The sequence below is a fragment of the Psammomys obesus genome, unplaced genomic scaffold (assembly GCF_907164565.1).
Source record: "Psammomys obesus unplaced genomic scaffold, mPsaObe1.curated_primary_1811, whole genome shotgun sequence".
NCBI classification, from domain to species: domain Eukaryota; kingdom Metazoa; phylum Chordata; class Mammalia; order Rodentia; family Muridae; genus Psammomys; species Psammomys obesus.
The window spans coordinates 11,776,163-11,787,027 of NW_026592666.1; the positions used below are offsets into that span (position 1 = coordinate 11,776,163).

Consider the following 10,865-nt stretch of genomic DNA (forward strand, 5'->3'; position numbering starts at 1 on the left):
GGGAGGGAGGGAGGGAGGGAGGGAGGGAGAGGGGAGGGAGGGGAAATGCAAACATTTATTTTCAAATGATGTTTCTTACAAGCAAGGGCATATGTAGCTACTTCTACCTTATATCTGATTTGTGTTTTTTTAGTGTCTCAGGTCTCACAGAGGTTGGCCTCTGCCTTAGTTAGGTTTCTATTGTGATAAAACATTGTTAACTGGTAGTTTGGATGAAAGTGGCCCCACAGGCTCATATATTTGAATACTTTGTCCCCTGTTGGTGGAATTATTTGGGGAGGATTAGGAGTTCTAGCCTTGTGTCACAGAAAGAGGGCTTTGAGGTTTTACAAATATGGAGGGGCTGGGCAGTGTTGGCACACACCTTTAATCTCAGCAGGGAGGCAGAGGCAGGCGGAGCTCTGAGTTCAAGGCCAGTTCATGCTCATCTACAGCATGACTTGCAGGACAGCCAAGGCTGCAAAGGGAAACCCTGTCTCAAAAAACAAAAACAAACAAAGAAAAAACTGGAGGGATTCCCTGGGGGAGGAGCACGCAGAAGGAGCAGCAAAGCAGCTCTGGAACTCACTGGAACTCATGGAAGTCCAGGCCCACGGGTTGGCACACCCAGGATGGCTTGCCCAGGAGGAACCGCCCTGAGGACCTCATGCTGTGAGGAAGCTCTGCTCGTTGCCCTGTGGTCAGCACATCCCTCAGGGAGATGAGCTGTATGGGAAGTCTGCTTCCGGCCCCTCCCCGGGCAGCATCACTGGCACTCAGTAAATGCTTGATCTCGTTCAGGCCTTGCGGCTGGAGCAGACTGTGATTCAGTCACCACCCTTGGGAAGAACCTGTGGAAGTAGATTGTTAGTGTAAGACCTGGGGTCTCACAGCTCAGGAGTTTAAGATTGAGCCCTTTCCAGAAATTCCCCCAGACCAAGACTCGTTGCAAAAGCAAGAGGTTTATTAACCATTGTGCAATGGGGTCACCCCTGCCGGTCAGCAAAGAGTGGCACCGGGAGACAAAGGCCTTTAGGTTTTTAAAAGAAAATTTTCGGGAGATTTGAAATTGCAGTCTTGGCAATTTAGGATTGGATGAGGAAGCTATAAAGTAAGATAATTGGTTAGTCTTAGGTGCTCAAGCTTGGCCAGTCCTGTCAAGTGTGGATGCAGCTGCAATTGAAGGTGGGGGTGGTTAGCTCATCCTTGAAGATTAGGGGCTACAGACTTTTGGCTGGAGGTCAAAAGCTACTCAGAAGAAGTCTAGGTTTGTTGCTAAGAAATGCTATCTCAAAGACAGGAGTTTTTCTTTTTGCTGAGTGAAGGTCATTGCTTGCTTGCCTTTTTTTCTATCTGTCCTCATAGATAGGGTCACATTTTTCCATTCTCTGGAAAGGTACTAAGAGGCTTTAGCTTAACCTGAACCTAAAACTCAAAACTATAGGCTTTAGAAGACAAACAGGTTACAAAGTTAGTCTAACCCTTTCATTAGAAATGACCTCTACCCTTAGAAAGGATTTGGAAAAATAGATTGTTTAGCAAGGTTAGGTAAAGATGTTTTTGCTAGAGGCTCTGGTGCAAAAAATCTTAAGGAATGATTTGAAGAAAAAGTACGCTGCCAGGCAGTGTTGGCTCAAGTCTTTAGTCCCAGGCAGAGGCAGGTGGATCTGTGTTCCAGGCCAGCCTGGTCTACAAAGCAAATCCAAGACAACCAGGAAAACCCTGTTTTAAAAAAGAAAAGAAAATGTTTAAAAAGACAGAAAAAGAGCACTCTTAATAGAAAGCCAGGGGCTTTCTGAGGTTTCTGCACAAAGACAATGGCCCCACACAGCACTGGCTGACCTGACACTCTTAACCTGGGCCAGATGATGATTACTTTCCTTATACTTGATTTAAAGTAGAGATGACTGTTTTTTATATAAAAACTTAGGTTTGTGATTCTTTTAAGATTTTTAGAAGATCCCTTTTTAAGATAATTGGTTCTGCCTCTGTGACCATAAACTACAGCTTGCCAGTAAAGAGAAAGCTGGCTGAGACCCCTGGCTTGCTCATACCTGTTCATTGTCACAAGTTACTCCGATACAGATGTATGTGGGTTCTTGGGAAAAACTTGTATTTCATATTTGTTGTTACCCATAATCAGGAAACATTTGATCATGTGAGGGTATTGGAGAAAGTGTTTTCCTTGCTTGTACTCATTGTAATCTACTTAAAGAAAATAGAATGTAACCACACTGTCGTTTTTGTACTCCTTGAAAGATCTTGCAGGGATATAAAAGCTGTGGGAAAAAGAATAAAGGTTGTTGCAACTTGCTCTTCAGAGTTTGTTTCATTCACCAAGATGTGTGTGTAAGGCTGGGTTGGAACCTGTTTCCATCCACCCAATGTGTGAATGTGTGTGTGTGTATGTATATGTATAAAGTAAGAGAAACTTGGAAGAGACCTGTAAGAGAAGCTAAATGAAGAGAAGCTTGTTGGAACCTACCTGCTGGAGTCTGTCTTATGTCATTGTGCGTGTGTGTGTGTGTGTGTCATCTCGTGCACACTTGTGCAATGTGTGCATTTGCCTGTGTGGTCTTTTTCCCTCCTTCTTTCTTTTTTGCCACTGCCGGTGGCAAGCCCAGGCTAGAGCCAACAGCTCTAGCCCACACTGACCATTCTAGGAGTAAGTTCATGTCAGGTAGCTACCAGCACTGGCTGACACCAAGAACAATTAGGTTCTGGCCCCTCCGTTTGCCACTTCCAGTGGAAACAATCATCGGTAACTATCAATTCCAGCCTGGAAAATTACCCTCAGAGAAAGTCCGCTGCCAGCTGTCAGATCTACTCTCCGCCTCAGTTTCCCCTGTTGATGGCCAAGCTGGTCTTCCATAATTTCCCAGTGCACACTCACTCTCTCTTTGTGCCTCATCTTGTGGATCAAGAGTGAGCTCTCAGCTGCCATCGTGGACTCTGACCCTCAAACACTGTGAACCAAATCGCTTCCTTTCCCAAGTTGCCTCTGTCATGGTGTTTTATCACAGCAAGAGAACAGTAACTAAGGCAATGACCACATTAGCTTGGGGAGCAGAGGCTTCATTTCAGCTTACAACTCTCAGGTCACACTCCATTACTGAAGCAAAGTCAGAAGAGGAACTCAAGGCAGGAAGCTGGAGCTGGAACTGAGGCGGAAGCTAGGGAGGAATGCTGCTTACTTGCCTGTTCTCCATGGACTGCACAGCGCTTCCTATGCGGTTCAGGACCACCTGCCCAGGAGTAGCAACACCTGTGACATGGGCCCCTCACATCAGTCAATCAAAACAAATCCTCACAGACTTGCCAACAGGCAATCTTATGGAGGCATTTTCTCAATTAAGATCTTCTATTCCCAGGTATGTCTAAGTTTGTGTCAAGTGGATGTGAAGGAACATAGCTACTCTGGTGAGGGATCACATCCCAAAAACCTAGGTTTGTGTGATCTGGCCAGAATATAGGCATGCCCTTTTTATTCACCTTTATTACCTCTGGCTGAAATTCAGACATGCCTTTAGTACACACCTTTAATCCCAAACAATGCTGTCTAATTGAGGGACAGACAAAGTGGTGAATCAAAGAAAGATTTGACTGAATGAGTCAGAGATATGCCCAACTCTCACAAGGAAAGACAGGAAAGACAAGCTACTTAAGAGCAGCACAGTACAGGAACACAGAGGTCAGTGCAGGCAGTTCACCTAAGGCTGTGGAGGTCAGAGGCAGTTCGGCCAAACAGAGCAATTCAGTGAGAAGCTGAGAAAGGCCAATTTGAATCAGTCAGCTTAGAGAGGAGTTTTGAGCCAGAAGAGCTGAGTTGAACCAGCCAGCCAGACTGCAGAAAGAATTGGAAAGGGTGAGTTCATTCAGCAGTGAGTCTCAAAGGCTTAAAACATTCTAGGCCTAGGTGAGCAGAGGAAGGAGACTGGAAGCTGAAGCCTTCAAGGTCTGGGGGCTTGCAGAAGATTAGACTGTACAAAGGCTAGAAGCTTCCAGGCCTAGGCCTAGGGATATTTACATAGAAATACTTTGGGCTCAGACCAAACCATGTATTAGTATAGCTTGGATACAGCTCTCACCTCATCTCATCTGAGGAAATAAAAATGGCATTTACAAGTGGACAAAACCCAACGAGCACAGCCTCCAGCTAATTAGCCAGGGCTGGCCCTGAGCTCCAGGCCTCTTGCTTCCACCTCCCAAGCACTAGGATTGTAGGCATGTTCATTTTTCTGTGATTATATCTGCTCAGGTGTCTAAATTTAAAGCCCTAATTACAACACATCATTTAGAAAAAAACAAAGTAGCTAATATTTACAGTCACCAGCCTTTGGAGCAGTAGCTGATCACGGCATGCTGCAGAAACAAAGAAGAGTTCTAACTCCCCTGGCCAGCATGTTCAAATGGCCAACAGATACCAGGATTCTTAGACAGTATTTACCCAGGTAATCGGCTATTTTAAAGATTAGGGATCTGGAGAGATGGCTCAGAGGGTAAGAACGCTGGCTGCTCTTCCAGAGGGTCAAGTCCAGCACCCACATGGCACCCACATGGCAGCCGACAACTCAGTTCCGGAGTATCAGACATCAACTTCTGGAACACAGGCACCAGGCACATGAGTGGTACAAAAACATATATTTAAGGAAAATGCCCAAATCACCTGTACACATGGGAAAAAAACAAACAAACAAAAAAAAAAAACCAATGAGGGAGAATTTTCTTAACCTCAGGATGGGGGTTGAGAAAGTGGCTCACAGGGCCAACACCCCCATTCAATTCCCTAGCACCCACATAAAAAGCTGAGCATGGCCACATTTGCACCCATAACCTCAACACTGGGAGGTGGGGCAGAGCTGAGAAAGAAGGATGGCTGAAACTTTCTGGCTGCCAGCCTAGCTCCAGATCACTAACAGACCCTGTCTCAAGGAAAAAAAAGCGGGGAGAGATAAAGCAGGACACCAGATGCCCTCCTCTGGGTTCCTCAGAAAAACAGGCAGTGTTCTCTCTCTCTCCTCCTCTCTTCTCTCTCTCTCTCTCTCACACACACACACAAATAATGGCCCAGAACCACTCCTGCCCTGAGGGTGTGCAAACACCGCTTGCCAGCAGGTGGATTTGAAGGGATGAAGCTTAGGTGGGCAGATGGGTTACATAGGACTTTGGCTGACAGTGAGTTCGGGGAGCAACAGCCTTCTCTGAGTCCATTTTCAGTGACAGAGCTCTCTTTTATTGGGGGTAATAAGGGCTTTATAACCTTGGGAAAGTGAGTGGGGTTTTTGTGGTGAGTGTCTTTCCTTGGCTGGGGCTGGCTGGGAATGCTTCATTTGCATGGAGAGGAATTCCAGTTGCTAGCTGGACTTGTCCTTATAAAGAATCAAAGCTTTAACCAGAAGCCTGCCTCTAGGCGACTTGAGCACCTCCAGAGTGGCAGAGGTGTGTGGCAAGGCTACAAGCATGGGGGTGTGGAGGCCTGCAACTACAGGCCTGGAGCTGGGAGGGAGTGGTCCTTACTCCTGCTGCTCTCAAGATGAGATTGTCGGGGTTTGGACATGTCTCAACCTCACTCTTGCTCCAAGCTTGCTTCCCCCAGTTGCATGGCTCCCCTGCCGCACACGCATACACACACATAGGCCACACACAAACATTCAGAATTGCTTAGTCTTTCACAGTGAGCTTCTGGGAAACAAAGACCTAGATGAGTTAAAACCAGGTGATTTTGTCTATTGGAGAAAACATCTTCCACACTGAAGACAGAATGGCCCCTAACAGATAGATTCCTGTTTCTCGTCTCACTTCTCTCACACATTCTGAGGACATGTCCACACAGACTTCGGGAAAGCTGGTGATCCTGGACCTCAACTCCATCGGAAACTGAGAATTCGGAACGACAGAACTCAACCCCCTGGCACATTTCTAGCAACCCTGATGATTCCATAAATACGTCTTATTCAAGAACCCCGGGTTACTGGACTGAGAGTAACCTTTCATTATCTTTTTTTTTTTTCAGTACAACTATTTTTTTCTTTTTAGGGGAGGGGTATGGGGGCTGAACCTAGTTCTGACTCACGCTAGACAAGCCCTCCCCCACGAAGGTACAGCCCTGCCCCAGTATAATTTGGCTAAAGACAAATCTCAGGTTTTAGAATGGCAAAGACTTATTTGAAATCTTTCCTTCATTCTTTCATTAAAAACAATTCTTGAAATTTTTACTGGTTTCCCCTTCTCATAGAAAATGAGTAATTATATACGGCGTTCTTACAACTCTACTTTCTTCCCTTTGCTGGTGGAATCTAGAAATCACGCTATGTCACGTGACGTCTCTGCACACCCGAACGGCGCTGCACTGCGGATTCATACAGCCACCTACTGGCGTGTGGGCACTGACGCCGTCCGCAGAGCTTTGCCCCTGCCGCGGAGGTTCCTAAAGGGCAAAATCACCAAAGCGGCAAGTGCGTCCAGGACAAACGCACACGCAGTGCGGTGCTCCTCGCCAGAATTCCCTTCACGGGAAGAACTCCGCCTTTCCTGGGCGGTCTGGGCCCAGCTTGGAGGAGCCCCGCGGGCGGGGAGGCGTGAGCGCGGCGCTGCGGCCCGCGGGCGGGACTCCGAGCATCCCCGGCAGAAGCCAGGCATTGCGTCATCGGCCCCTCTTCGCACGGACTTCCTGTCACCTCAGTCAAGACGCGTCTACACACAACGGGCCCTAATCCTCCACCCGTGCGGTTCGCTGGAACGGCCTGACCACTGACCGCTGGCCCTAACATTCCCTAACGATTCCTCCGCCTACGCACGCGCTCGGCGGGAGGCCACGCCCAGCGAGTTCCGGCCTCGCGGCGCCAGGCCTGCGCACTGGCGACGGAGAAGGTCCCCGGATGCAGCCCCACCGGAAGCCCCGCCCCTGGAGCGGAAAAAGTCGCACTGCGGTGGGCGGCGGCCCCGGCCCACGCTGCGGTGCCGCGGCGACATCCCCGCCGGACCCTCCGGCCCGTGGACCGCCTCAGCCCGTCGGCGAATCGCGACGCCCGCCAGGGCGCCGCCCCGCTCACCTCGCTGCCCGGGTCCGGCCGCCCGCTCCGCACAATGGTCGCGCTCAGTCCCGCCGCGCCCCCTGGCGGCCGCGGCGAGCAGCGCGCGGGAGTGCGCACTGCGCAAAGCGGCCTGTGCCGCGGGGACGCGCAGCCGGGCTGCAGCGGCCTGTGCCGCGGGGACGCGCAGCCGGGCTGCAGCGCCCCGCGCCGGGATCCGCCCCTGCAGTCCGGATCCGTAGCCCATCCCCCGCAAAGCCAGGCTTGCCTTCGCGCTGCACAGCGTGCCAGACACGTTTGCCTCCGGGTACCACCCGGCGGCGTCTTTTTCCAGCGCCAGAAGACAGTTGCTCGGTTTTCCCACCCAGCATCTAGCAATTCAGTTGCTAAGCCAGCTGGTGCAGTTGGAAAAGCCCGCCCCACTTAAGATGGCAGCCCCGAGTGGGAGTCTAAGCCACCCTCATTTCTGCGCATCCGGTCGGAATTGGGAGATACCCACGTGAGAAACCAGGTTTAAGTAGGCCCCTAGAACAGCGCTTCCCAAACTGTTTCCACTCCTGAAGATAGCACCGCTTTCGCCTAGGAAATTTTCACACAACCCAGATGTAGAGAGATCTGCAAGGTGATTCTTCGGCTACTTGGGACTTTATCATTCACTAAAGATGAAAGCCAAGTGCTTGGTGTTGCAGAAAGAGTAAATGCTGGCTATTTGATACTGTGGAAATACAGTGTTGTGCTAGTACACGAGAAAAGTTCCTTTCCGCTTTCACTTGTAGCCCACCACGAAGTGGGGGTGAGATCGGAGGCAGGAACTGATGAAGAGGCTGGGATGGGTGGGGCAGGGCGGTGTTTTCTGCCTTGCTCTGCTAGCTGGCTTATATAACCCGGGATCACTTGCCCAAGTGTAGGACAACCACATTGGCTGAGCCCTGCTACATAAGTCATTAGTCAAGAGAATACTGCCAAGGACTTGTCTACTAGCCAATCTTCTGTCCGTTCATTTCTTTGTTGCTTATGTTTTGAGATAGGGTCTTTCTGCCCAGCTCTGGCTGGCCTGGAACTCCTATGTAGACAGACTTGACTTGAATGTACAGAGATCCTGCCTCTGCCTCCTCAGTGCGGGACTGTAGGCCTCTAGACCTCTCTCTGGTTTTCCTGGTTCACCTTGTAAGTGACTGATAGGAACACACAGCCCACTGTTGCTAAACAACACTAGAGACCCAGAGCAACAGCAGTACCCACCTGGGACAGAGCTCTCCAGAACCCTGAGCCATGCCAACCTTTTCTCTCTTGCTTCAGCACTCAATTGCAACGCAAGGTAATACCAACAGCCAGATCCTGTGGCCCTTTCCATTTGGAGGACCCTGTAGGTGTCACTCATCACCTATGAGATCCCAGAGAAAAGGCAGACTGAAGTGTGCTCCCGCATCATCCTAGGAGGCAGCACACAACTCTGGCCCTCTCCAGCCAGTGCTCCTCATGGGCCTGAGCCATCTGAGGCCATTAGGGGGAAGAGGGGCCCTGGCAGTGGATCAGCTAGGTTCCTGTCCCAAAAGGTTACTTGGGTGCAGAGGGAGGAGTGCTGGGTCTCCAGGATAAAGATGTTGTAGGGCAACTTCCAAAATTCCAACACTCAGCAGCATCATGGGGCACGGAGCACAAATCCTCACCGAAACCCTGAAGTAACTCAACAGGGGAAAAGGACAGCAACTGCAGGCTTTGAGAGCATACCTTCCGGCCCAGGCCAGCCCCCTCCCATCCTTCTCCACCTCCTCTTTTCCACCCTCCCTCGCTAGGCCACTAGTCAGTGTCCAACAATCAGAAACCGTCAACGTCTCACTTCCTACAGGGGCCGGTCCCAACCCCTGACCCAGCTGGCTTGGAGGTAATGCTAAAGGAGCCGGCAAGCTATTTCTAAACTAGGAGTGTGTTTCTGAGTTAAGGTGGCCTTAGAATCCAAAAGCAGAGAACTCTGAAGCTCCTTTTGTTAGGAGCTGAACTGTTGAAGCCACGTCCCAGTGGCTCGCACCTGAAATCCAAGCACTGAGGAAGCTGAGACAGGATTGCCAGGAATTTTGAGAACCTGTCTCAAAAAGCAACCAAATAAAAGATTAACAAAAGCCTGTAACTTCCAGTTCCGAGGCCTAGGACCTTCGGGTGTGGGGTCGCCAGTCCTCTGACTGGTGTTTTCACGTTTGGTTTCTTGGTTCTCTAGTGTTAGTAACGCTGGATTTAGAAACTGAATCGGAGGCCTTGCACTGCAGGTGAGTGTTCTGCCGCTCACCCACGTTCCCAGCCTCACCCGATGTGCAGATCGAAAAGCAGCACTGGAAAACCATCTAAGGCAGACTGTCATGCAGATCAGAGCCAGGAGAGGCTCAGGAGGGGAAGGCTGTGGCCTACCCAGGTGTAGAGTGATGAGCCTGGAGAATGGGGTGCTCAGAAAAGAGCAGCTGAGCCTCCAGGCTGGGTGAGATAGGGAATCCTACCGACTGGTGGATTTCGCCTTCTCTGCCAGCTCTGGGCACACAATGCATTGCTCCGGACTGCCTGAAGCTGATCTATTTCTGTTGCTTATCTTTGGCATTTATATTGGCATATACACTGAATTACGCACATTTTAGTTTCCCAGGGGACACGCTGTTTGATTTTTTTCCCATGTCTTTATGATTTAGCTTTTTGAAACACTTTCCAAAGTTACAAAATGTAATATTAAAAGTTCTGATCAATGAAAATATTTTGTTCCTTGTTATGGCTTGGATGTGTCCCCCAAAATTCACATGCTGGTAACTGGGGAGTTTCCAGTTGTTGTTCCTGACGTCTGAAGGTGGAGCATTTGCAAGATAGGTGGGCAGCAAGATGGTGGCTGGTGGCAGAACTACCTACGGAGTGAGCTGGCACGCTTGCTGTTTGTGGCTATGTGACACAGTCCTTCTTACCATGAAGCCAAGAGTCTGCGCCAAATGCTGCCGCCACAGCTTGGACTTCCTAGTCTCCACACCCGTTACCTGGGTTTGGGCATTTTCTTATAGCAGCGTACAATCTTATACATGGTCCTTGATAGGGTACCTATTCAAGCCCCCATCAGTAATAGCAATATATCAAGGCATAGTGGTACCCGTCTGCAGTCCCAGCTGATAGAATGAATATCTATTCATAGAAACGTTCATATTTTTGTGTATATACAGAGAGAATTGGGGTGGCTTGCGGCTGGTCCGGCCAGTCCAACAATGGCAGTGTCTCTATGAGAAGGCCGAAGTTTTTCAGTCCATGGGCTGGATGTGGCAGCTGGCCTTCGGTCTAGAGCGGAATCCTGAGGAAGTAGGGTCTCACACCAGTGAGAGGATGTCTCAGCAGCAGGGTAGGTAAGCACGCCAGCCGGCTCGGTGCTGTGGCGCACGCCTATACTCCCAGCACTCAGGGAGGCAGAGGCAGGTGGATCTCTGTGAGTTCGAGGCCAGCCTAGCCTACAAAGTGAGTCCAGGACAGCCAAGAATACACAGAGAAACCCAGTCTCAGATAGGCAGATGACTGGATGGTTGAGAGAGCTCACGAGTGTCCACAGGACAGAGTTCAGATTCTATCACTCACATGGCATGGCTCACAGACACCCGTAACTCCAGCTCCAGTTTTCTTTTGGTCTCCGGACAACTCACACACATGCACATAGTCTCACACAGACACATATACAGGACACATACACATAAATAAAACAAGAATAATTTTAAAATGTAAATTAATTAAATAGGGTCAGTGCTTGAACAGTTGCCTGGCAGGCATGAGGCCTGGGTTCCCTTGCGCTAGCACTACAAAAAAATTGGAAAAGAATGTTTCAGTGCTCCTTGGAGCACAGTG

General features: G+C 49.7%; 1 protein-coding gene across 1 annotated transcript in view; it reads right to left on the reverse strand.

Moving 5' to 3' along the window:
• Positions 1-7,123, reverse strand: part of Hlcs (holocarboxylase synthetase) — a 155,309-nt gene extending 148,186 nt beyond the window's left edge. The window contains exon 1 of the mRNA XM_055614902.1: positions 7,032-7,123. The gene's annotated coding sequence lies outside the window, so the exon portion shown is untranslated. The remainder of the gene's footprint in view (positions 1-7,031) is intronic.
• Between the last annotated feature and the right edge of the window lie 3,742 nt (positions 7,124-10,865).